We start from the raw sequence: 25898 nt of genomic DNA, 5'->3' as shown, positions 1-25898 counted from the left end.
ATTTTATTTAAATTTTCTTAATTAAATTTTATTGTATTTATTCTGACATACTTCTTTAGTATTAGAATAACACAATTGATATCGTTTAACTTTTCCTCTTGCAAAAAGAAAGAAGTTATGTTTGTTACTCTGTCAGTGACTAATAGAAGGATACAATTTAAGTAAATGTCAATGATAAAATAAAAAAAATCATGTCTTAGCATCTTTTTTTCAGGCAATTAAATTAAATGTGCCTAATGAGTTTTGAAAAAAGTTACATGAGAGTATCATAATTTAGGGGATCCCTCATAAATTTGATTAATGTCTTACAAAAGTCATTAAAAAGTTAATAGCTCATATGTTAAAAATTGCCATGCTAATATATTTTCAACTCTGACTGAAGTGCAAAATATAAATGATTTATTGAAAAATACAGATATCATTTGTCATTTCTAATTAGTCACATTCTAGATTTTTCTGCTTTATCCAAGTAATACATATTTTAGTGTTTGTGATATTTTTTACAAAAATTAAAGGTCAAGAAATATCTCTCACAGATAGAGTGCATGCCTTGCATTTACTAGTATCCAACTCCTGTTATATCCCCACAGAATTTTCTCCAGAACAATTGGGGTTTATCTTTTGGCTTGCTTCAATGTTCTGTCTTAGTTGCATCTCACCGGACTAACAATTAAACCATCAATCTCAGTCAGCTGGGTATTGCTGGGTGTGTAATAGACCTCCTCTGAGCATTGCTTTTGAGCTTATCCTCCAAAAAACACAATAAAAATAATGATTATTATAACATAGGAATTGTGCCAAGCTGTTTTGTATATCCAACTGTCAAATTTCTAATCAACCTAAAAATGCAGAATAGTATATAGATTGTGACGACAGTTTACTGTTTGAGATAGCAAATGATATTTTGCTTTAAAACTCAGCTACTAAAAGTTCCTGCTGTTCATAACATTAGCCTTACTGAGAGGAGGCTTAGAAATGCAGAATTTTGGGCCCCATGTTAGTCATACTGAATCCGAATATGTTTTTTAACAGGACACAATTTGTGCACATATTAAAGTCCAGGAATCTATCCTCTAATGGTATAAATTGAACCTCAAGATAATTTATATCTGATTTAGTCATTTCTGATTTCAATTGATTTAAATGTATAATTTGTAGTGGGGGCATGGTTAGTGGGAAGTATAAAGGAGAGATAGCTAATGATGAACTGGGCATGAATTTCCAAATATATGTAAATTGGTATTTCAATCTCTATTTTTCATTTTCAATTCATTTTGGTATGCCCAATTGAAATCCTAACATGATTAGCAGCAGTCTTGAGGAATTTGCTTCACATTTCTGGCCTGTGATTAAACTTTATGAGCACTTGGCTGAATACAAAAGAATTAGATTATCAGAGGCCAGAAAAGCTAAGCTTAGGGGATGATTTATGTTCTGATGATGCCTGTGGAGATCATAGCATAGGAAAGCAAAATTTGAGGTTGGCAAGATGATCAAAGATACATGATATAAACAGTCCTACTTGTCTTGCTTTTCTTCTCTTCTGGGTTTCTTTGGTATTCCTGCAAATTTTTCCAATTTCTCTTTAGTTTATAAACTTAGAAAAAATATTCAAGAGAGTAGTCATCACTTGATATCAAGATAGGTTATAATTTAAAAGTGATCTTGGATTTAAATTTATGATAACAATATTAATAACTAAACTTAAAAGTACAGGTGTGGATGAACTAAGGTTGAACTGAGGATGAACATAATAACTTTTCTTTATTAAAATAAAAGAAATCTCTTGCATTTTATGTGCCTGTAAATTCTTCCATTTTTCCCCAAATCTCTGTCTCTGGTAGCAAAATTATAAATCCTCTTAATAATGGTATTTAATTTTGACATACTTTATATAAGTCTGACAAAACCAACAAAACAAAAGTCTATATTGATGTTGCTCTCATCCTGAAAAGATATTGAATTCGTTTTGGAAAAATAATAACAGGTCTGTAAATTAAATGTGATATTCAGATTATACATATTAATGGCAGTGCTGATCTTTAATAGATGTATGAAGACATACTAGTTATACTTCTTAATAACATCATAAATATTACATATGAATAAAACATTTATTAAAAGCTAAGGTAAAATTGAAAAGAAATAACAGTTAAAATGGAGTTATCTAATTTTCTTCATTTTTAAAAATTTAAGTAAGCCAATATTGTCTCTATCCTTATCCTCAATTTCAGGTCTTGGCAGTACAGACAGACACTGTGATTCCACCTAAGCTCCTTTCTGTGATAGTGATTCACTCTCTGGTACTATTTAATTGCTATTAGCATCCCTTATTTAGTTCACCATGCTTTCCTCATTGAAGTATCGATGCAAATAAGCCGCAGAGCTGCAGTGTTCATGCCAGTGCATTCCATTTTCATTTTCTTTGGAATGCACTCTAATGGTTAGTTGTTCCAGTGATGTTAGCAAGACTCGACTCAGTTGAAATTGAATGTCAAACATGACAAATCCATAATTTGACAAATTTGAGTGCTATAATATATCTGAAGAAAAAACATAAATCAGCATTAATGGTTTTCACTAAGCATAATGTAGTAATATAAAATTATAATGTCTGTAATTTTCTTTAGATAATTTAAAACCAGTAAGTTGGAATATGAATAGGATATCTTAGATACTAGTCTATGTGGTTAGATGTAATTAGGTTGAACTTTCTGTGTAAGAGTAGGAAATTCAGTTTTTTTCTACTGGAAAGTTTTGTGTAAAAGAATGCTTAAAATATCATGTTAAGAGATTATCCTCATAAAATCAGAATTTCTTAGGATTTTTGTATAACAGGTTCAGTTCATGCTTTCCAATTTTATTCTTTTAACATAAATTTAATTGTACTTATTCATCTACATATCAAATGCTAACTAAAATGCATACATATCCATTCTTTCCAATTATCTGCTGCACTTTTCTTCATTCTTCTCTATTATACCAATATTTATTCCTTCTTAAAATGACCATCATCTTCTCATATATTTACAGAGAAAACAGGGTTCTTTTTATAATTTTTCACCTCTTTATAATTGGCAAAGATTTTTATTGTAATTAATATTACTTAAATATTTAATTATATGTAGATATGTTTGTTTGCAAATAATTTAATTTAAATATCTTATTGTTTGTTTAAAGCCAGATTAATCTTGTGTAATATGTTTCATATACATTCTAACCTTATGGAGTAACCACTAGCTATTTGTACCTAGTAAGCACTTGAAAAATAGCTAGTACTACTAATTTCGATTTTTTGTTTTATTAAACTTTAATTAGTTTAAATGTCAATAGTCACTATATTAGATACCCATTTTCAGATGTCATTTCTCCAATAACTAATTATGCAATTCTATGTAGGAAAAAATCTAGATGATACTCAATTTAAGTTGTTATTTCTAAGTAATTTACAGCTTTACTATTATTAAAATATATTTTATTTAGTGTAAAGAAAATATCATCAAATTCAATAAATAAAAATAAATAATCTACACATAAAAATATTACCTTTAGGACCAAAGTGATAGTACAGTGGGTAAGATGTTTGCCTTACCTGTTGTTGACAAAGTTCAATTCCTGGTACTCCTTATGCTCCCCTACGCCCACCAGGAATGAACATGACTGAAAACCCAAGCGTAAGACCTGAACACTGCCAGGTATTGACTCCACCCACTAAAAAAAAAATTACCTTACAGAGCCTGAAAAAATCTTTCCTTTATACTATTTTAATGATAAAATTAAGGAAAATATATATTTTGGTTTTTTTTAATATAATAAAATAAAAAGGCTTTATAATAGGAACTTAAAGTACCACTGTGACTTTATGCTCTTTTTCATAACATCTTCACAGAACTTTATTATGTTGGGTATATGAGTCCTCAATTTAGAAAGCAAACTATTCTCTAAATACCGAAGGTCAACAAAGTTAAATAAAATGGAGTAACAGGATACTCTAAAATTACCAGCAGAATTCCTTTAATAATAATAAAAAGACTTTATTTAGAAACTTATAAATAAGTCAGACATTTAGTCAGAACAGCTTCTGTGAAGTGCGTCAGCACCATTTGTTATAGTCTGATTGATGAAAACCACAATGCAACACAGAAGACAGACTTTAGTTCAGTCTTTGGGTACCATGTTGGATCCAAGATGCTCAACATAAAACTTGTCTCGCTCTCTATCTATACCCTCATCCAAGCTCCAGATAATCTTTTTACAAAAGAGCCGTGCTATTTTAATTCACATAAGAAGCATTTAATTAATCAAAAATGTCAGCAGTACATTACCTTTTAATTATGAAGCAGAGATTTCAAAGTTGAAGTAGTGAAATGAGCAAAAAGGTGGAGAGCTTTCAGTGGATTTCAAACCATAGAAGAATTTTAACATTTTGGTGGTGGGTTTAGTATGGTAATACTGAGTCCATAAATACTGTAAGCAAATATTCACAGTCTTGTAAATTGTTATTACTTCAATAAAATCTTTAAAAATTATTTTAAGTAAATAAAATAATTATGAACATCAGTCTATACAAAGTTAGCATACTTTTTGTCATGTCAATAGGACTTGATATGTTTAATCTGTTTACTCTGTCTGTGTTTTGTTTTTCTAAAGTAGGCTTTTAAATGTGATTTTTTTAAAGAGTCTCAGATGTTCTTTCCAGTTGCTTTTATTATCAACCAGTCAATGCAGATTTCAAAGTTAACTTGTGGACTCTACTAGAAGGGGCAGCTGGGAGATCATTATTCTGAGGAAATTGTAATGAGACATCTATTTGTGATGATTTCTTTTTTATATGGTAATTATAAATCAACACTTGGAATGCTGGAAAAATTCCAGTGGTTAAACAATCAAAATCCTAGGATATAATCTTGAGTTTAAAGTAAAATGTAAAGTCATGATAAATTTTAAAACACAATACAGTCCCAATAGTGAATGAATATAATTATCTCTTTGAACTAATTCAAGCTAGAGACATATTATAGTTTTTGAGATGGTTGCAAATGCACAAGATAACCCACATTAGATCTCTTCCCATATGGTCCACATCTGGGCCTCTTAGCACCACCAAAAGTGATCCCTGAGAGTCACATAAACATTTTGCACAGCCAGGTATGGGACAAAGCTAAAAATAGAAAATAAATAAGTAAAATAAAACTATTTATTAATTTTGCCTCAATGTATTAGAGATAACTAAATAATATTTAATACTCTATATTTCTCTAATTATAGGTGTCAAAAATATATAAAATCCTAGAGAATATATCTGAGTTACCATTGTATTTATTCATTTATCAGCAAACATTTATTGCACGTTTGTATGTGTCAGATACTAGTTTTTGTACTGAGATATATCAATAAATAAAATAAAATATACATGATCTTTATATCTTCTATTCTAATTTGGAGTAGCACTCAGTGAACAATAAAAAGTGAAGAGGTAAAGTAAACATCATAGATAATAAATACTATAGAAAATAAAAAAAGATAGAAAGCTGAGGTATAGTAATGGTTTACATTTTTGGGGGATATAGAAAAATCAGAGAAATAGTACAGGTATTAAAACCCTTACCTTGCATGTTTGCTGACACTGTTCAGTCCCCAGAACAACAAATGGTCTTCTGAGCACACTAGGAGTGATTCCTGAGAACAGAAGTAGGAATTAACCCTGAGCACCAGCAGGTGAGCCCCCAATTCAAATATTTATATGTATGGAAATTATATATATGGAATTTAAAATATATAGTCATATTTTATGTGCTTGAGACAATTAGATCTAGATCTAATTTGAATATCTGATTTGAAAAGATGATTCCATGGTGATTCTGGGATCCATGGTTGGACTGACTATAACCCTGATAGTATGTATGCAGCTAATTGAATGAAATATTTAGGGTACCACTGTCACCAATGAAGAGCAGATGGAACTACTTTGTCTTTTTCTCTTCAGTGTGTATCCTTTATATTTAAAGTACTGAAAGCTCTCCTTTATTATCCAAAGTACCAGTCAGGAATTTAGGCAGATAACAAAATTGCCTATGAATGGTATCCAAAGTGAGAAATAAAAGTCTATAGAAAGGGACTTGAAAATAGTGTTACCTAATAGGCTTGAAATGAAAGTGTTTGGTACAAAGGTGAAACCCAAGAACCACATCTTAACCTGATTTCATTAACCCATGGGTCTATCCAGACTGGCACAAAACACATGATCGTCATTGCCCTAAAATAAAGGCAATGTTAAAAGTTTATGAATGTGGCACTGGACAAGTTTCATGACAGGTGCTGGTGATGCAATCCTAACTGGGTTTAAAGATTAAAAAAAAAACAGTTACTAAGGATTAGTACATGAGAACAAAAAGTTTCAAGTAGATATTTTGAAGGAAAAGAAGAAGGAAAGAGAAATCTGAAAAGAGAGATGAACCAGGTGGCAAAAACAAGAGTAAGGGAGAATAGTAGGAGAAAGGAAAAGTAAAGTGCTATGAAAATTTTGCAAAGTATCTAGTGTTCAATTTAGAAAGACTGGGATTTGTTTTGTGATGTGTTTGTGTCAAAGACAGAGGGAAAGAGTAGGAACTGTTAATTTAGTAAATGTTTACTGATTATCTAATACCGACCTTCCCCTGTGCTTTGCAGAGTATATGTGAATATATAAAACTGCATAAGAGTACTTTATAGAAAATGAAAGAAGAGAAGCCCACAATCTTTACTAAATGAACAGTAATATACATCTTTTTGTATATTACTAAAAACCCAACTACAAACATGTTTTTATTCATAGTGCTTAAGATGATATTTTAAAAAAGAGAGAGTTAACCTAGGAGAGAAAAGATTTTAAGAGGAAAAATGGAGGAGGACTTGTGGAAATTTCATATTTAAATTTAAATTTCATATTTTAAATTTAAATATTAAAAATTTAAAAAGCAGCAAGTATTGTCAAAGCTGTTACATATGTAATATACCAGTTTATTTTAATATGTAACCTTACACCACCAAGGCTAGTACCAATACTGGTTCAAGTCAAAGGTTCAATAATTCAGTTTGAAGCTAATTAGATTCCATTTCCGGATTATGAAGGAAGATTATGATTTGAATTCAATGATACTTGCTTTTTGCTTTCAGAATTTAAAATATTCATTGACACGTTTTAATAATGTTTACAAGTTTGAAGAATATTTGGCTATTTTTCACCATAATAACAGAATTAATAAATACAATCCTAAGATTTTCCCAGGAATATTAAATACTCCAGATATGATAAAAATAAGGTCACTAAACATATGAACTCATTAGTAAATCTATAGCATTGTTTTCAAAATCTATGTTATGTAGTTATACTTTTAAGTTTTACACCATATTTTTTGTTCTTGAGCCATACCTGTAGTGCTTATGGCTTACTCCTTGCTATGCTTTCAGGGATCATTCCGGGTAGGGCACAGGGGACTATAGCGGATGCCAGAGATTAAACCTGGGTCAGCCACTTGCAAAGATAAAATTTTATCCATTGCACTACTAACTCTCCAGCCCCCAGAAGCCAAATGCTTCTTTTAAGATTATGTATATTCACCCCACATTTGTCTTAAATATTTAATATTATAAATTCCTAATTTTTAAATCAAGTTTAAGTGTTTAGCTCTTAAATATACTTTCTTATGTTTGAATAAGGTTTATTCTTGATGACATAAAAGTAATATTATTAATAATAAATTTCAAAACAAGAAATAGAACACATATCTTTCTATTTGAAGTTACATTAATAAAGAACAAGGCATTTCTATATTTGACTCTTTTTCCGCATCTATAAACATGGAGATAGGGCTAAAATAATGTTCTATGAATAAAATTTGCACGTCACAGTTATGATTCTTTATTTGTAACTTCCAAGCTGATGAAATAGTATATGAGGTCTCAATTAGAAAAGCACACAAAGTTCAAGCCACATAACTGTATGTACGAGACAAATTGCTTCATTCTTTGAAGTTATGTTTGTTGGGGGGGGCAAAGAACAGGTTTTTTAGCTGCAATAGAAGTTCATTTAGTTTAATAATTTATTTGGCTTCATATTACATCATTTTACATGTTAGTTTCAGACTTATTATGCTCTTGATATCAAAACAATTTGATATTCTACTAGCAACTCTCTTCATATTATCTTTTTGCAAAATTTTGATTCATTTTTTCAAAATTTTCACACTTTCTCTCTAATGGGAAGACACCCTCTAAATATAGTCAGTTATATTTAGTAAAATATACTAAGGACAGGAAACTAGTAAGAGAATTATAAGTAAAAACAATTAGTTTCTTATGATTCAGATTAAAAATTTGAAGAATGATGAATGTTATAATATTCTTGGTTTTTATTAATAAAATCTAGACTGGTAGTTTAGAAAAATATTTCTGTTAAATAAATACTACTGTTTTTCCTGACTTTTTTTCTGGATATTTCAAACCTCATTATTGAACTCATCAATAACTCATCAACAACTAGCCAGGCTAACTCCTGGTATTTCTTGTTTGTTCTATGCCATACAATTATTTGTCTTAGCTGTAAATTTCTGAGCAGTTCCACTTGTTAATGAGGAATGTACAAAGGACACTATATAGAACAACATTTTCTGTCATTACAAGAAAAACAATGAAATATACTAGTACTTTTCATTGGAATATTATTGTATCATACTTTGTGTTTTAAAACACAGATGTAATCTGTCGAAATTGAAAATAAAGAGTTAATGGTAACAACTTTTATTATACCTCAAGATAAAGAAGTAATAAAATAAAAAAGATGCAATAATAAATAGTAATTATGTTAAATAATTCTATCAATAGATTAATATTTTGTTGAATGACTGAATATATATTTAATAATGAGTTAAGGAAAAGAATAGAAAGAAAAGAGGAAATAAAATAAAAGATAATTTTTAAAAACTAGAAATAAGGAGCCAGAGAGATAGCACAGCGGTAGGGTATTTGCTTTGCACATAGCTGACCCCAGACAGAGGGTGGTTCTAATCGCGGTATCCCATATGGTCCCCCAAGCCTACCAGGAGTGATTTCTGAGCACAGAGCCAGGAGTAACCCCTGAAAGTTGCCAGGTGTGACCCAAACACCAAAACAAAACAAAAACCCACTAGGAATTAAAGTGTACAGGGGTCTTTGTATGAAAAGGACCAACTGATATTAAATATATTAAGTACCAACTCATATAGAAATATGATGGTGAGACTGGATATTATAAACATAGAAACATCTAAATATGGGGTAAATACAGTTTTGAGGGAAAAAAATAAATGTCTGATTGTCACCAGACTTGTTATTGGTGACTAGTTACTGAAAGAATCAAAATAGAAAGTTCTCTTCATACACTAGTAATTCATACCCTAAAATTATATAAAAACTACACTGACAGAAAATTTTGGGAAACCAAAACCTTAAAAATTACTTCAAACTAGCTCAGATTCATTGTGCTAAATATTTCCTGTCAAAATAAAGTCAAATCACTTTTATATCACTTTGAATTTCTTAATGAAGGACCACAGAACTTAATTTCAGATTTTAAAAGAACACAAGAATATGCAATAAATCAGTACAAATATAAACATGGAATTAAACATTTGCAAGGAATTACCAGAAATAGAATCTTAAATAAGTTGAGTTAAAGTGCTAATAAACAAATTTAGATGAGAGAGAGAGAGCACAGGGATTAAGGCACTTGCCTTGCATGTCTCTGCTAACCTTAGTTTGAGCACCAGAACCCCATACCTCCAAAGTTGCTGAAATAACCAACCACCAAGCATAGAGCTGGCAGTAGCCCTCAAGCACTAGTCCTCCACATCTCCCAAAATAAAATAAAAATGAATAAGTAATTTTCCTATGTCAGAAAAATTTATTTAATAATTTATTATAGAAATAAATAGCTAGTCAAATTTAGAAAAAAGGTAAAGTAAAACTTTAAAAATATAATTATTTGAATTTTTTTAATTCTTCCACAATAGTTGTGTTACACAGCTAGGTGATAAAGTTCTAAAGACTATAGGTAGGGCTATACATATATGAATTAGATTTAAATATATGAAGAACATAATAACCTTGAATAGTCATATATAATCAGTTGATCTAGAATAATAAAATGAGATATAAATAATTATTCAAGATAAAGAATCCAATATTAAGAGAAAACAACTGTGAATTTTGTAGGCCTGATATAAGGTTGAATGAATTTCTGATTTGAGATTCCCAATGATAAAAACCAATATGAAAAGAATATAAATTTTTCGAAACTCTGAAGTACAATAGAATTAGGGAGAAATATAATGTAAAAACAAAGGTATTATCTATAAATTAGTTTATCTATGGATATTGATTGATAACTTAATTTTTCTCAAGAAGATACAGATAAACTAAAATAAATGTGATTACACTTTAATATATTGATAAACTTCAATTTCTGACTTTAATTTTATATGCAGCTAAATATGTAATAGTGAGACAAAAAAGAAAATATTTTAGGTTAAAATAGAGTATTATTGTCAAAAAGTCTTACTGAAGAAAATTATTGAAGACATCTTTATACATAAGCAAATGTTTCAGAAGACTGTTGAGATAAAAGGATATTATCTTTCATTAAAAATGAAGATAATTTTATTAAAAATATGAAAATTAGGGGCCTGAGCAGTGGCACAAGTGATAGGGCTTTTGCCTTGCACGTGCTAACCTAGGACGGACCTAGTTTGATCTCCCAACATCTCATATGGTCTCCCAAGCCAGGAGCAATTTCTGAGCTCATAGCTAGGAGTAACACCTGAGGGTCAGCAGATGTGGCCCAAACACCAAAAAAAAAAAAGAAATTATTATTAAAATAAAATTATTGTACATATATGCAAAATAACAATATTGATTTATAAAACCATAATAAAAAGACTTGCTTTAAATAATTAACTCATTAGACTAGAATGTGCAGATCCTTGTATATTATAAGCAAATACTCTACTTTCATATGCATCCTGTTGAATAACTTTATATACCAAGGGTGTTGACCACAACAATTTATTTTAATTACATAATCTATACTAGGACCCTTGAAATATGCAGATTGTTTGTATTAAATTATAATTAATAGTAGGGATCTTTGCCATGCTGTATAAGTGGGTTCTCTAGAATAGATGAATAATGATTAACTAAGGTCACCACATCGATAAAGCATTCCTAAGTGACCAATCCCCAGTAAAATCTGTGAGTGCTGGTTTCTGGTTTTTATCTTTACATATTAAAAGGTTAGATGTTAGCACTCTTCTAAAAAATGATACCAAAGCTATAGCACAGCACCAGCTATAGGACAGCATAGGGTGCTTGTCCTGCTCACAGTCAACCAGGTTAAAACTCCAGCATTTCATCCCATATGATCCCCTGCGCACTGCCAGGAGTGATCCCTAAGTACACAGCCAAGAGTAATTCCTGTATTGCTGAGTGTGGCCCATAAACAAAACAAACAAACAAACAAAAACCCTTTAAAAGAGAAATAACTACATTTTGAACTGTCCTAATAATGAGAATGTATGAGGGAAATAGAAGCCTGTCTAGAGTACAGGCGGGGTTGGGTGGGGAGGAGGGAGATTTGGGACATTGGTGATGGGAATGTCACACTGGTAATGGGTGGTGTTCTTTACATGACTGAAACCCAAACACAATCATGTATGTAATCAAGGTGTTTAAATAAAATATATAAAAAAGTAAAATCTTACCTAGTACTATCTATATATAAAATCAAAGAATTGACTAAACATACTACTGGATCTAAGAAGTGATATTTCAAGGATGTAGGATGAAATTAATACATAAAAGATAATTATTTTTCATATACTGTAGCACATAGGATTTAAATTTGCAAGTAAATATATAAAAGCACAGAAAAAAGAACTCATAGTCTCATAAAATATAGCCACGTACTTTACAAAATAACCTCAAATAATAATGTATAGTAAAGACAATTTTTGTAATAATAGATATAGAAAGAAATGAGTATTCATGTGAAACACAATAAATAAAGACATAGTCTTATATCCTTCACAAAAGCAAACAAACATAGCTTAAATGTCCTAAATGTAAAGACCAAAATGTAAAATGTGAAATAGGTTGTTCAGAATGTAATATATAACAAATTTAGAATAGTAGATGGTTGTTTAGCTATACACAGAACACATAACTATGAAATAAAAATTAATTGACTCATCATATTTAAGATTAAAATCAACTGTCTTAGCACAGTGGAGAGAGGGAAGGAGATGGCAGGCTAGGGCACATCCAGAAGTGGATCATGTCATATCAGGATCCATCCACATGAAAAGCAAATGGCTTAAATATTGTAATATTTCTCCAGTCCCAAGACGTCTATATTAAAATATATAATGTGCAAGGAATGAGACAGAATGTCAAACTTGAAAAAAATTAAATAAGGGAGGTGTGAAATATAGCACAGGGGTAAGGCATTTGCCTTGCATGCAGCCAGCCTATGATGAACCCCTGTTGAATCCCGGCATCCCATATGGTTACCCAAACCTGCCAAGAGCGACTTCTGAGCACAGAGTCAAGGAGTAACTCCTGAGCACCAAGGAGTGTGACCCAAAAAGAAACAAAAAAATTTTAAATAAGACAAATTTGATAAAAGATTTCTATAACATGAAAAGAAAAATCAAAACTGGTGAATAAGAAAACTAAATTGTTATTAATACACACATTAATAAAAATGAATTGGATTAAATAATTGGATCAGAAAATCTTCACCAGTGAATATTTGCAGCTGGAAAAATGTGCATATGAGAGGCCAGAACAATAGCAGAGCATATAAGGCGTTTGTCTCACATATGGTTGAACAGTACTGATTGCTGCAACCCCATGACGACTCTCAAGTACTGCCTGAAATAATTTCTTAGTGCATAGTCAGGAATAATCCCTGAGCACCTCTATGGGTGGCCCAAATGTCAAGAAAAGAAAAAGGAAAAACATGCAAATGAAAGTAAATATCAAATAACATGCCATGGGGGAAATGAAAGTTGAAGTAATTAAGAAACTTCTTCACAAATATTAAAATAACTAAAATCCAGAGTACTGAAAACACAGAATTCTGTTATCCATATAAAGTGAAGAAAGCTCATTCACATTCAGTGCTTTTGGAAATGTATAATGGTATATTTATTTTGGAAAACAGTTTGGTAGATACTTACAGAACAATACATTTTGTCTTTTAACATCTACTAGTCCTTGGCATTTACCCAAAGGAGTGGAGCATTTAAGACAAGCTGCAGATGAATGTTTAAATCAACTTCATTCTTAATTGGGAATACTTAGCAGAAGCAAGATATACTTTAAAATGTGAATAAATAAACTAATACATACATGCAAAGGAATATTAATCTTTGCTAAAAGAATTGAACTATCAATCATTGAAAAGACAAAAGAATTTTAAATGCATATTATTAATTGAAACAAAAGGCTATTTATTTTAAGAGCACAGACTACTTTTAGGGCAATGAAAATACTCTGTATAATACTATGGTGGTGAATGACAATGCCATTAGACATTTTTTTCAAAACTATATCAAGTTCAAAATTAAAAGTAAATAGTAATGAAAATTAGGAAGTGAATTATTATGCTGGATAGATGCAGATAGATGCAGAGTCGTCAGTTATAGCAAAGGACCACTTTAGCAAGAGTTGTTGATAATAAGGGAAGACTATCATTTATAGAAATGGTTGTATATGAAGAATTTCTGTATTTTTCTTTTAATTTTGCTATAAAATTAGTCTTAAATGTTCTAGTTCATTGTTTGCACTTAAGAAATGTAATTGATTCTTTTTTTTTTTGTGGTTTTTTTTGGGTCACACCCGGCAGTGCTCAGGGGTTATTCCTGGCTCCAGGCTCAGAAATTGCTCCTGGCAGGCACGGGAGGACCATATATGGGACGCCGGGATTCGAACCGATGACCTCCTGCATGAGAGGCAAACGCCTTACCTCCATGCTATCTCTCCGGCCCCATGTAATTGATTCTTATGTATTGCTTTTGTCATCTTTAGTTTATCATATTTATTAAATATTTTATTTTTTTTGCTAAGCTAGCTGCTTCTATTTTTTTTAATAATATCTTTATTTAGGGGCCTGAGCAGTGGTGCAAGCAGTAGGGCATTTGCCTTGCATGCACTAACTTTGGACAGACTGTGGTTCAATCCCCCCGGCATATGGTCCCACAAGCCAGGAGCAATTTCTGAGAGCATAGCCGAGAGTAACACCTGAGCATCAGCCAATGTGGCCCCAAAACCAAAATAAATAAATAAATAAATAAATAATATCTTTATTTAAGCACCATGATTACAAACATGTTCGTAGTTGGGTTTCAGTCATAAAAAGAGCACCCACCTTCACCAGTGCAACATTCCCATCATCAATGCCTTCATCTCTTTCTCCCCCACCCCCTATGTCTTTAAATTTATCCATTTACATTATGCCATTTCAATTTTAAATAAATGTTCAACTTCTTTTCAAATTTAAATGCATTTCGTTTCTTTTAGCAAGCCTAATTGCTATGGGTAAAACTTCCAGCACTATATTGAATACTAGTAGATAAATTGGACATCCAAGCCTGATACTTTCAGTTTTTTACCATATAGTATGATGTTGATCATGTGTAAATTTCATATGGCATTTAGTACCTTAGTATTTTTCTTCTATCCCTATTTTACTGATAGTTTTTTTTTTTTTAGCATGAATGAGTATTTAATTCTGTCAAATGTTTTCTCTACATTTACTTATGTGACTTTACTTGGGTGACTCCATTTTGTTGACATGAGCAGTCATATTATTTAAATGTGTATACAGAAACATCTGTGAGTCCCTAGAATAAGTCCCACCTGATATGACATATGATCATTTTTATAAATTGCCAAATTCAGTTCCCTAAGATCTTGTAAAGAGCCATTTTATTTATGTTCATCAGGGTATTGACATTCTCTGGTAATTTTGCTCTCTGCTTTTAGCATTAGGATAATGTTGGATTCATAGAAAATGTAGGTAGGACTCCTAATCCTTTAATATTCTGAAGGAACTTAATAAGTACAGATAATACTTCCATGAATTCTACAATAGAAAAGTTGTGTACCCCCCATCCAGTATAATTAAATTTGAATCCAAGATTTATATATTGGTGAGTTCTTAAAATATCAAACAGAAGTTAATTTATGATGAGTTCAGGTTGGTAGAATTGCTATAAAATTGGGAGAAGCAAATATATAGTATCAATAATGCTGTCATCATCTGGACTTGCAATGAGGTCCCCAGAGGTAGAATTGCAATAATTTAAAATTAAATTGTAGCAATACTAAACCAACTCAGAAATTGTAATAAAACTTAACTATACCCATATAAACATTAGTTATGAATTATAGATTCTAGAAAATGAACTACATATACTGTGGAATTTAAATCGTGAAACATCTAGCAAGTTTCATCTTTTAAGTCTCTAGTCAGTTGGAAATTATTAGTACTATTCAGTAAACTACTTTAATTGTTATCTATAATATAAGAAATAAACCTGTCATCATGTTTTTCCATGTAATTTGAAGAATTTAATGTAAAATCTGAAACTATAAAAATTTATGAAATTTTTCAAAGTTGTATATATATTGGGAACACTGAAACAGCAACAAGGAGACTAGGGAGATTACCTGGTTGACTCCAACAACAAATGACCAGCCACCCCAGAAATACTAGCTGTGGCCCTAGAAGCCCCAAAGCTTTATCAGGCTGGCCCTGGTTGGGCCTGGCTGGCCCTGGCACCACAGAATCTCAGCAGCACCATTTGACAGGCCCTAGCACCATTGCAAGCCCAGTTGGTTGAGTATTACCTTGGGTGACCTCTTGGTTTCCTGAGAACTATAAAGGAAATAACAAAATTAATTAATTTCAGAAATTATATGATATTCAATATTACTAAAGTATTTAAACTTCTGGTCAATAAACAATATATTAACAAACTCAATAATTGAAAATATATAAAACATATGGCACAGATAATCAATAAAACTAATTACCATTAAGGAAATGTAGAAAGCATATATCAGAAAGTGCTAATTTATACCAAATAAAACTAATGAATATAGTTATATGAAAATGTGGACATAACTACAATTAGCTTGGAAAATAAAAATTAACCAATAGTGAGATATATTTTTCATCATAATGTAGTTATGTAGTTTATCAGTTTTGCAGTTATGAATGTATAGATGTTTCTTGAAATAATACAGAAATGCTATATCTTAGAGAAAATAATTCTAATTAAAGTGCAAAATGTCCACAAAAATACTTTATTGACTTATTATATTTATCCAAAATAAATGTTACATATGAATATAATTATCAATGATTTGTGTATATTATTGAATATTTGATACAGTTTATATGTAATCAATAGGAAGTTTATTAAATTATGACTTACCCATACCTTGAAAAAATATATAATATTGATATGATAGGGACTTTAGTTGTTACTGATTTGAAAAGAATTGAAATGTATTTTATATTATAATGCTGACTTAATGTTTTATAGAATAAAGGTTTTCTTCCTATTTGACTACTCTAAATAAAAAAGAAATGCCTAAAAGTGTAGCAACTTTCCAAGGAATTACTATCTAATATTAAAGTGTCATACCTACTTGTTAAAAAATTTCAAAAAGGTAAAATAATTTCTATCATTTGGCAGAGAACAGGCCTTGAATATTTGATTCTTGACATGATTGACACCTCATGTCTGCCCACAATCTCCAGCACTTCTAACTGTGACTCTGGTAGTCCCATGCCTCATCAGGTATGGCCCTACAACAGTATAACAAAAATAAATTATCAAACAATAAAACTCAAAGTTAGATAAATTATATATAGAAGAGATATTAAAATCTGATATTCAGTCTATAAAATGGGTCCTTTATTGTTTGGTTCCAAAATTTTTATAAAGAAATCGCATTGTCTACATTTCTTTAGTGTAAGCTGTTTTGAGATTTGCATGTTTAAAAACATTAGTCAATTAAGTGTTTTAATAAATATTCATATAAATTATTCAACTTGTAATCAAATTTATCTGTTGGACACAGCTCAACATTTGACATTGCATGGTCTGAAAAACAGTCTAGATTTCAGGTTTGCAAAAGAGTGAATTAAATGTTCATATATCACAAAGGAAGCTTGATTTAGCCTCAATAGCCATAGTACCTACTTAATTGTTTCATTTCAAGTGATTATTAATAAACAATTCAAATATCTAAAGTAATAATCGAAGAGATAATGGTATAGGAAGGTTCTGATTAAATATTAATCAATGATCTGAATTCCTGTAGAGTACAGGCTGTGGAACAGGATAAGAAATAATAGGAAGTGAAATCTGGGAAAGAAAAAGGTTAACAAAAGGAGACAGATCATGAGAAAACAGATTCTCTAGGGACAATATACATCCACATTTTAAGGAAGAATATTAAGACCAATTACTTCAGTCACAAGCACTGATGCAAGGACATGTAAAACACCTCTTAGATATTACATGTCTTAGAGTTTGGTTCAAAGTTTTTCAAATCATTCTTACCGTGATTATTAAAAGGAATTTTTTGTGAGCAATGTTAATTTTATTGATTTAGATTTCCTAAGTATTATTATATTTTAATAAACTTCCCAAGCTAAGTCTTTGCACTCTTACATTCCAGGCCAGCTATATAATACTGAATGCTAGTTTTCAAAAGAAAGTAGTTCTGGGTGCAACCTATGTATCATCCCAAGTTTAGAGAGAGGCTAAAGTCATACTGAAGTGTTATCAAAATTTTGATTTGTAATACAGGCCAGTTTGGATGGTGATAGCGATATAATGCACTAAAACACACAAAATTATACGCTAAAGGGACTAGAGTATTAGAACAATAGTAGGGTGTATGCTTTGTATGCTGCGGACCAGGACAGACTTTCTTGGCCTTCTTAGTAGAGTTTCAGGAGACAGTTAAAAAGGATAGGTGAAAGCCAACCATGACAGACTTATAGTTGAATCCCTGACAACCCATATGGTCCCCAAGCCTGCCAGGAGTAACTTCTGAGCTCAGAGCCAGGAGTAATCTCTGAGTGCTGCCAGGTGTGGCCAAAAACAAAAACAATAAAAAAATAAAAACCAAAAAACTGTAAAAAGATCAAAATAGTGGGGCTAGAGTGATAAGTAAAGTGGGTAAGGAACTAACTTGTATGTAAGATATCTGAATTTAGTCCCTGGTACTTCATTTGCCTTCTTGGGAATAACCAGGAGCACAAGGCAAGAAGATTGAACACTTCCTGCTAAGTCCCTATAAAAAACAAACCAAAACAAAACAATAAAAAAATAACAAAGAAAACAAACAACATAATTAACAACAAAAAAAACAGAATAGCAAAAATATCTTTTTTTTCATCAGATAAATTTTTTATTAATATCTTTATTTAAGCACCTTGATTACAAATATCATTGTACTTGGGTTTCAGTCATGTAAAGAACACCCCCCGCCTTCACCTGTACAACATTCCCACCACCAATGTCACAAAAATCCCTCCTCCCCACCCCACCCCACCTGTACTCTAGACAGGCTTTCCACTTCTCTCATTCATTCACATTGTTATGATAGTTCTCGGTGTATTTATTTCTCTAACTGCACTCCCTGCTCTTTGTATTGATCTTTATGTCGTGAGCTGGACCTTCCAGTCCTCTTCTCTTTATCTCTGAAGATTATTGCAAAAATGTCTTTTATTTTTCTTAAAAACCCATAGATGAGTGAGACTATTCTGAGTCTATCTCTCTCCCTCTGCCTTATTTCACTCAGCATAATAGATTCCATTTACATCCATGTATAGGAAAATTTCATGACTTCATCTCTCCTGACAGCTCCATAATATTCTTTTGTGTGTGTGTATATATATATATACATATATATATGTATATATATGTATATATATATATATATATATATATATATATATATATATATATATGTACCACAGTTTCCATCAGATGAATTTTATTCCTGGAGCAGATAACAAGTTCACCCCAAGAAATGTTTGACCAGGAGGCCCGCTGAGGCATATTTCTGAGATTCATGTCATGGTACTGACATTATATTTTCTTCATATTATTTGGCTTATTCTCCCTTGTAAATTTACAGGTCGAAATATTGCCTCAAATAAATTCTTTTGCTCAGATAATTCTTAGCACCAAAAATGATATTAAGACAAGTTTCCTCTCTCTATCTGCCCTATTTACATCTAAAAGTCAAGTCAGGAATTTTGATCTGAGTCACTGTAACTCATAGCAAGGCACAGAAATTTACATTTCTTTGACCTAGCTCTCTGCTACCCAAATAGCAAACAAGCAATTTACCACTTTTACTGCTAGCCTGCAGAAGCCTGTCATTCCGGCTCAGTTCCCAATAGCAGCCACCTTTTGTTTTACTTTCTAACTCAAGACTTCCTAGATAAGATCCTTTTCACCTATACACTATATGAAAATCTATTTTTGTCAAATGAATCCTGAAATCTTTCTTTTTACCCCCATTATAGTCATTTAAGGAAATTATATATTATATTTGTTTGCATAAGTACAACAATGGAGTAACATTTGATTTAAATTGATTCATTCAATAACCTTTGAACTCTCCTAAAGACAAGACACAGAGAGAGTACTGTAAATTCAAACTGTAATCTTGAACACAGAAATTTAAAATTGGGAAGAAAAATAGTCCTTTAATTGTTTAGTAAAGACATAACAGAAACAACATATTGAAATAAATGCTAATAAAACTATTTAAAAGTGTTCATATGTCTAAGCACAAAAAAGAACTTAGAACTGATTTCCAGAGGTACAGAAAGCAAATAATAATCAGTAAACCCATATCAAAATAGATTGTGGGGCTGGAGTGATGGTGCAGTGGTATGGCATTTGCCTTGCATGCAGCTGACCCAGGACAGACCTGGGTTCAATCCCTGGTTTCCCATAGGGTTGCCCAAGCCAGGAGTGATTTCTGAGTGCATAGCTAGGAGTAATTCCTGAGCATCACTGGGTGTGGCCTCAAAACCAAACCAAACAAAAAAAAATAGATTGTGAAATTAAAGAAATGATATGTGGTGCATATGTTTGCTCTGACATTACTACGAAAAAACTAGCCTTGTAAAACATGATGTTTTACATTAAAATGATAACTATATTTGAAAAAAATAATCTCTTGAGCCTGACAAGGTATTTTCTCAATTTTTATGTGTTGGTAGTTTGTCAAATTATTATAGAGATGCTATCAATTATTTTCATAGGTTGTCAAATTTGTAAATTCAGTTTACAAAATTTACAATGATTCTGAAGTAAGCTCCTGTGGCTGACAGTTCTTTGTGTGATGATTGAAGTAAAGACTTGTTCAAGGCATGTTCTGCCTCCCAAATCTTATCTCAAGATAAAATTTTTGCCCTGAACATCAATAGGCTACACCTGAAATCTTCTAGCATTACTATAATTGAGTAGTATAATACCATCAGACTTGAGCTCTGAACCATAAGTCCCGCACAGCCAGAAGAAATGCAGTTTCACAGAGAATGGCCCCTGGGCTTCTGAAGCCCTACTGGCAAGGAACCTATCCTTGAAGAAATAAAGTTAATGTTCTAATCCAGATTTAATTTGTTGTTGTTTTCATTGGGAACCCTACCAGGCAGTAGTTAGGGCTTACTCCTGGGTCTATACTCAAGGATCACCCCTAGCAGTGCTTGATGGGAATCATATGTTGTGGTGAGAATTGAGTATCAATTCGCTGTGTGAAAGGTAAGCTCCCAACTCGCTGTAACAGTTGCTCTCTGGACCCTAACCCAGCAATTCCTAACCGGGTCATATGATCTGCAGGTAATCCAAGGGGCCACCAGTGAAAATCTCATAAATGGGAGGCACTGAAAAATACTAAAGAAACAACCTGTAGATTGGGAGGGGTTCATACGCACACACAAAAACAAACACAAAACACAAACACAAAAACAAAAACATTTGCTCCCTCAAATGTAACCCTTCTCCCAACTGCAGAGGCAACCTCTACATATTCTAGGTATTACTTTATATTATGATGATTCTGGCATAGCCAGAAGTATAATTTATTTTTTCTCATGGTTATATAGTAATATATAACTTTTGTGTAGTATATATTCAAAGTATTTATTGAAAGAATAAATTATTAATTTTTAATTCTCATTTACATTAATTGAAATGTGTAAGCATACAGTTTTATTTTATGAACATATTCATTTTTAAATTGAAAATTAACTTCTGATAGAAAAGTCTAGATTAAATCCTGTAAATTAAATATGAATATACCACAATATGGATAAAGCTGGAGATTATTGAGCTAAGAGAATCAGTCAAAATGAGAGGGACAAGTATATAATGTTTTTCTCATATGTGGGATATAAAAATGTGCTGTGGATATAATAAATGCTCAAACACAACAGACCCTAAGTACTGGTCTAAAATCTGAGATTACTAAAGGTGTCAGGGGGCAGTGGTGGGTGGATGAGAGAAAACCAGAGGCAGTTCTGGAAGTAGACACTATGCTGAAGGGGATGGTGTTGGAACATCGTATGCATGAAGACCTATCATGAAATGTACTATAAATCATAGTGTTTTAAGTTACTTTTTAAAGACTTTTATTTGATGAATAGAAAATGTGTCTATGATAAATATTTTAACTACATTAATCAATAAGTTACAAGTATTTCTTTTAAATTTATGTAATGCTTACCAAAGCATGCTTGAGTAATTTTCTAGAGTATTGCTAAAAATGATATAAGAGTATAGATTCAAAGAGGCACTATTTTTATTTCTAAGTCATATTCAGTGTTGCTCTGGGGCTAGTCCTGATTCTGTGATCAGATGGCAAATGTTGTACCAGTAATTTTTTTATAAACAGTGTCATAACTGCCACAACCACATACAAGGCAAGTGCCTTTCCTTCATTTTTTTATACTTTATTTAGACACTTTGAATACAAATGATTGAAGTTGAGTTTCAGTCATGTAAAGAACATCCCCCTTCACCAGTGCAACATTTCCATCACCAATGTCCCCAATATTCCTCCTACCACCCCTACCTCGCACCTGTACTTGAGAAAGGCTTTCTACTTCCCTCATTCATTCACATTGTTACAATAGTTCTCAATGTAGTTACTTCTCTAACTGCACTCATCACTCTTTATGCTGAGCTTTCATGTCATGAGTTGGACATTCCAGTCCTTCTCTCTTTTGTCTCTGAGAGAGTTTTTGCAAATATGTATTTTATTTTTCTTAAAATGCTTGTTCTCATTCTTTATGACGTGCACCAATCTCTATGGTGTGAGATGATACCTCACTGTTCTGATTTTCATCTCCCCAATGATTAGTGATGTGGAGCATTTTTTCATGTGCCTTTTGGCCATATGTATTTCTTCTTTGTCAAAGTGTCTGTTCATTTCTTGATGGGATTAGATTTTTTTCTTATAAAGTTCCATCAGTACCTTATCTATCTTGGATATCAGCCCCTTATCTGATGAATATTGGGTGAATAGTTTCTCCCACTCAGTGGGTGGCTCTTGTATCCTGGGCACTATTTCCTTTGAGGTGCAGAAGCTTCTCAGCTTTTGTTGATCTTTTGGATTATTTTTTGGGTTTCCACTTCATTGATATTTGCTCTCAGCTTTGCTATTTCCTTCTGTCTCCCTACTTTTGATACTTTTTATTGATCATTTTCTAATTTTATAAGCTGCATCTTTAGGCTATTGAGGTATGCCCCATCTTCCTTCCTGATATGTACTTGCAAAGCTACAAATTTTTCTCTCAGTACTGCTTTTGCTGTGTCCCTTAGATTCTGATAGTTTGTGTCTTTATTGTTATTTGTTTCCAGGAAAATTTTGATTTCCTCTTTGATTTCATCTCAGATCCACTGGTTGTTCAATAGCAGGCTGTTTAATTTCCATTTGTTAAAGTTCTTCTGAGTTCCTTTGTATTTCACAACTAATTTCAAAGTCTTGTAGTCTGCAAAGGTAGCCTGCAAAATTTCTATTCTCTTGATTGTATGGAGGTATGTTTTATGTGCCAGCATGTGGCCTATCCTGGAGAATGACCCATGTATGTTGGAGAAGAATGTGATCCAGATTTCTGAAGATGGAGTGTTTTATATATATATATGTACTAGGCCTCTTTCATTTCTCTTTTCAGGGCTAGTATATTTTTGTTGGGTTTCAGTCTGGTTGACCTATCTAAGTGTTAACAGGGCCTTGTTGAGGTCTCCCACAATTATTGTTTCATTATTGATATCCTCTTTCATATTTTTCAATAATTGTATTAAATATTTTGCTGGTCTCTCATTGGATGCATATATGTTTAGTAGTGTGATTTTTTCCTGTTGTACATATCCCTTGATTAGTAAGAAATGTCCAACTTTGTCCCTTTCAACTTTTCTGAGTCTAAAGTTTGTGTCATCTGATATTAATATGGCCACTCCAGCTTTTTAAGGGTGTTGTTTGCTTGGATGATTTTCCTCCAGTCTTTGATTTTGAGTCTATGTTTGTTCTGACTATTCAGGTGTGTTTCTTGTAGGCAGCAGAAGGTTGGATTCATCTTTTTGATCCATTTTGCCACTCAGTGTCTCTTAATTAGTGCATTTAGTCCATTGACATTGAGGGAGATGATTGTTATGGAATTTAATGTCATCTTTGTATTTAAGTTTGGCAGGTTTGTTGGTCTGTCTTGTTTAAAGTAGACCATTCAGTTTTTCCTTTAAGGCTGGTTTTCCATCTGTAAAGTTTCTGAGCTATTGCTTATCTGTGAACCTAAGTATTCTTCCATCAAACCTGAAAGTAAGTTTTGTTGGGTGCAGTATTCTAGCTGAAGCATCCATTTCATTCAGTTTTGTCACAATATCCCACCACTGTCTTCTGGCCTTGAGAGTTTCTTGTGACATGTCTGCTGTAAATCTTAAGGATGTTCCTTTGTATATTATTTCCCTTTTTGAACTTGCTGCTTTCAGTATTCTGTATCTGTGGGATTCATTATTGTGACTAGGATGTGTCTTGGGGTATTTTTCTTTGGGTCTCTTTTAGCTAGTACTCTTCGGGCATGTAGGATTTAATTGCATGCAAGCCTTAACTCTGGGAGTTTCTCTGTGATGATGTCTTTGACTGTTGATTCTTCCTGTGGATCCCCTTCCTGGGCCTCTTGGACTCCAATTATTCTTATATTGTTTCTGTTGAGTTTATCAAAGACTTCTATTTTTATCTGTTCACATTCCTTGAGTACTTTATCCATTGTCTTAAGGTTTTTTTCCCAATCTCTTCTGCTATATGGAGTTGTTCTGCATTTGATCTTCCAGTTCACTGATTCTGTCCTCAGCTGCTTTTACCCTGTTGGAGAGGCTTTCCATTGAAGTTTTCAGTTCAGCTACCCTGTTTTTCAGATCTGTTATTTTAGTTTAAAGTTTTCTGATTTCTTTTTCTGTGTTCTATTCAGGTAGAGTTATATTTTCTTTGATTTCCATGAGAATCCTCCATATTTCTATTGTACTACAAAGCAATAATCATTAAAACATCATGAAACTAAAATAAAAACAAACTGCCAGGTCAATAGAATTACCTGAGTATTTAGAAGATAACCCCAGCCATACAATCAATTAATCTTTGACAAAGGGACAAGAAATGCAAAACGGAGCAAGGAAAGCTTTTTAACAAGTGGTGTTGTTACAACTCAACAGTCATGTGCAAAATAGCAAATGCATTCATCTATCTAACACTATGCACAAAGGTCAAATCAAAATGGATTAAAGACCTTGATATAAGACCTGAACCTTAGGTAAAGAGAAGACAGCATAGGCAAAACACTCCATGACAATGAGACAATGGCATCCTCAAGGAGGAAATATCACTGTCTTAAAAAAGTGGAAGCAGAGATAAACAAATGGGACTACATTAGACTGAGAAGTTTTTTTATTCAAATAAATAGTATTTAGGGTAAAAAGGTCATCCATGGAATGCGAAAAACTATTCATCCAATATCCATCAGGTAAGAGGATGATATCTAAGATATACAAGGTACTGACAGAACTTATCTAACCCCATCAGAAAAAGGGGAGAAGAAATGTACAAACATTTTTCTCAAAGAAGAAATAGAGATGGCCCAGAGGCACATGAAAAGAAGCTCCACATCACTAATTATCAGTAAAATGCAAATCAAAACAATAATGAGATATTATCTGACAAAGAACAACCAGTACTGGTATGTATGTGAGGAGAAAAGAGCTCTCATTCACTGCTGGTGGGATTGCCATCTAGTCCAGCCTTTCTGTAAAACATTATTGTAGAATAAAATAATTAACAATGGGGCTGGATGGCGGTGGATGACGATGGATTTCTCTTTGCCATCCCAGGCCACGTGGCTCCGCAACCCCATTCAGCCAGTGGGTTCCAGGCCCAGGTGAAAGGCGAAATCACGACTCACAGGCAAGGCATCAGGAAGCATTAACTTTATTCATGCCCTATTCACCACATGTGTGTGGCCTATCTCATAACCTTTTAAGCATTCAGCCATTCTAGGCTACCCTGCGTCTTAACCATTTCAGCCATCTTCCCTTTGGCCTCCATCCTGGTCCAAGTCCAGAAACAGAGACCCCAAAGGAACCTTTTGTTCCTATTAACCTTCCCTATACACAAGTACTACAGCATAAATGCATAACATACATTTTAAAAACAGGCTAAGTACATTAAAATACACACAGTAAAACATTTTGCAATTGAAAATATTAACTATGAAAGACAACAAAACACAT

General features: G+C 32.3%; 1 protein-coding gene across 2 annotated transcripts in view; it reads left to right on the top strand.

The window, feature by feature from the left end:
• Positions 1-25898, top strand: part of XIRP2 (xin actin binding repeat containing 2) — a 331046-nt gene that overhangs the window by 183491 nt on the left and 121657 nt on the right. The gene's annotated exons all lie outside the window — the stretch shown is intronic.

This window comes from Suncus etruscus, chromosome 5, assembly GCF_024139225.1.
Source record: "Suncus etruscus isolate mSunEtr1 chromosome 5, mSunEtr1.pri.cur, whole genome shotgun sequence".
NCBI lineage: Eukaryota > Metazoa > Chordata > Mammalia > Eulipotyphla > Soricidae > Suncus > Suncus etruscus.
The sequence above is the reverse complement of the archived record's forward strand: the minus strand, read 5'-3'. Positions and strand labels throughout refer to the sequence as shown.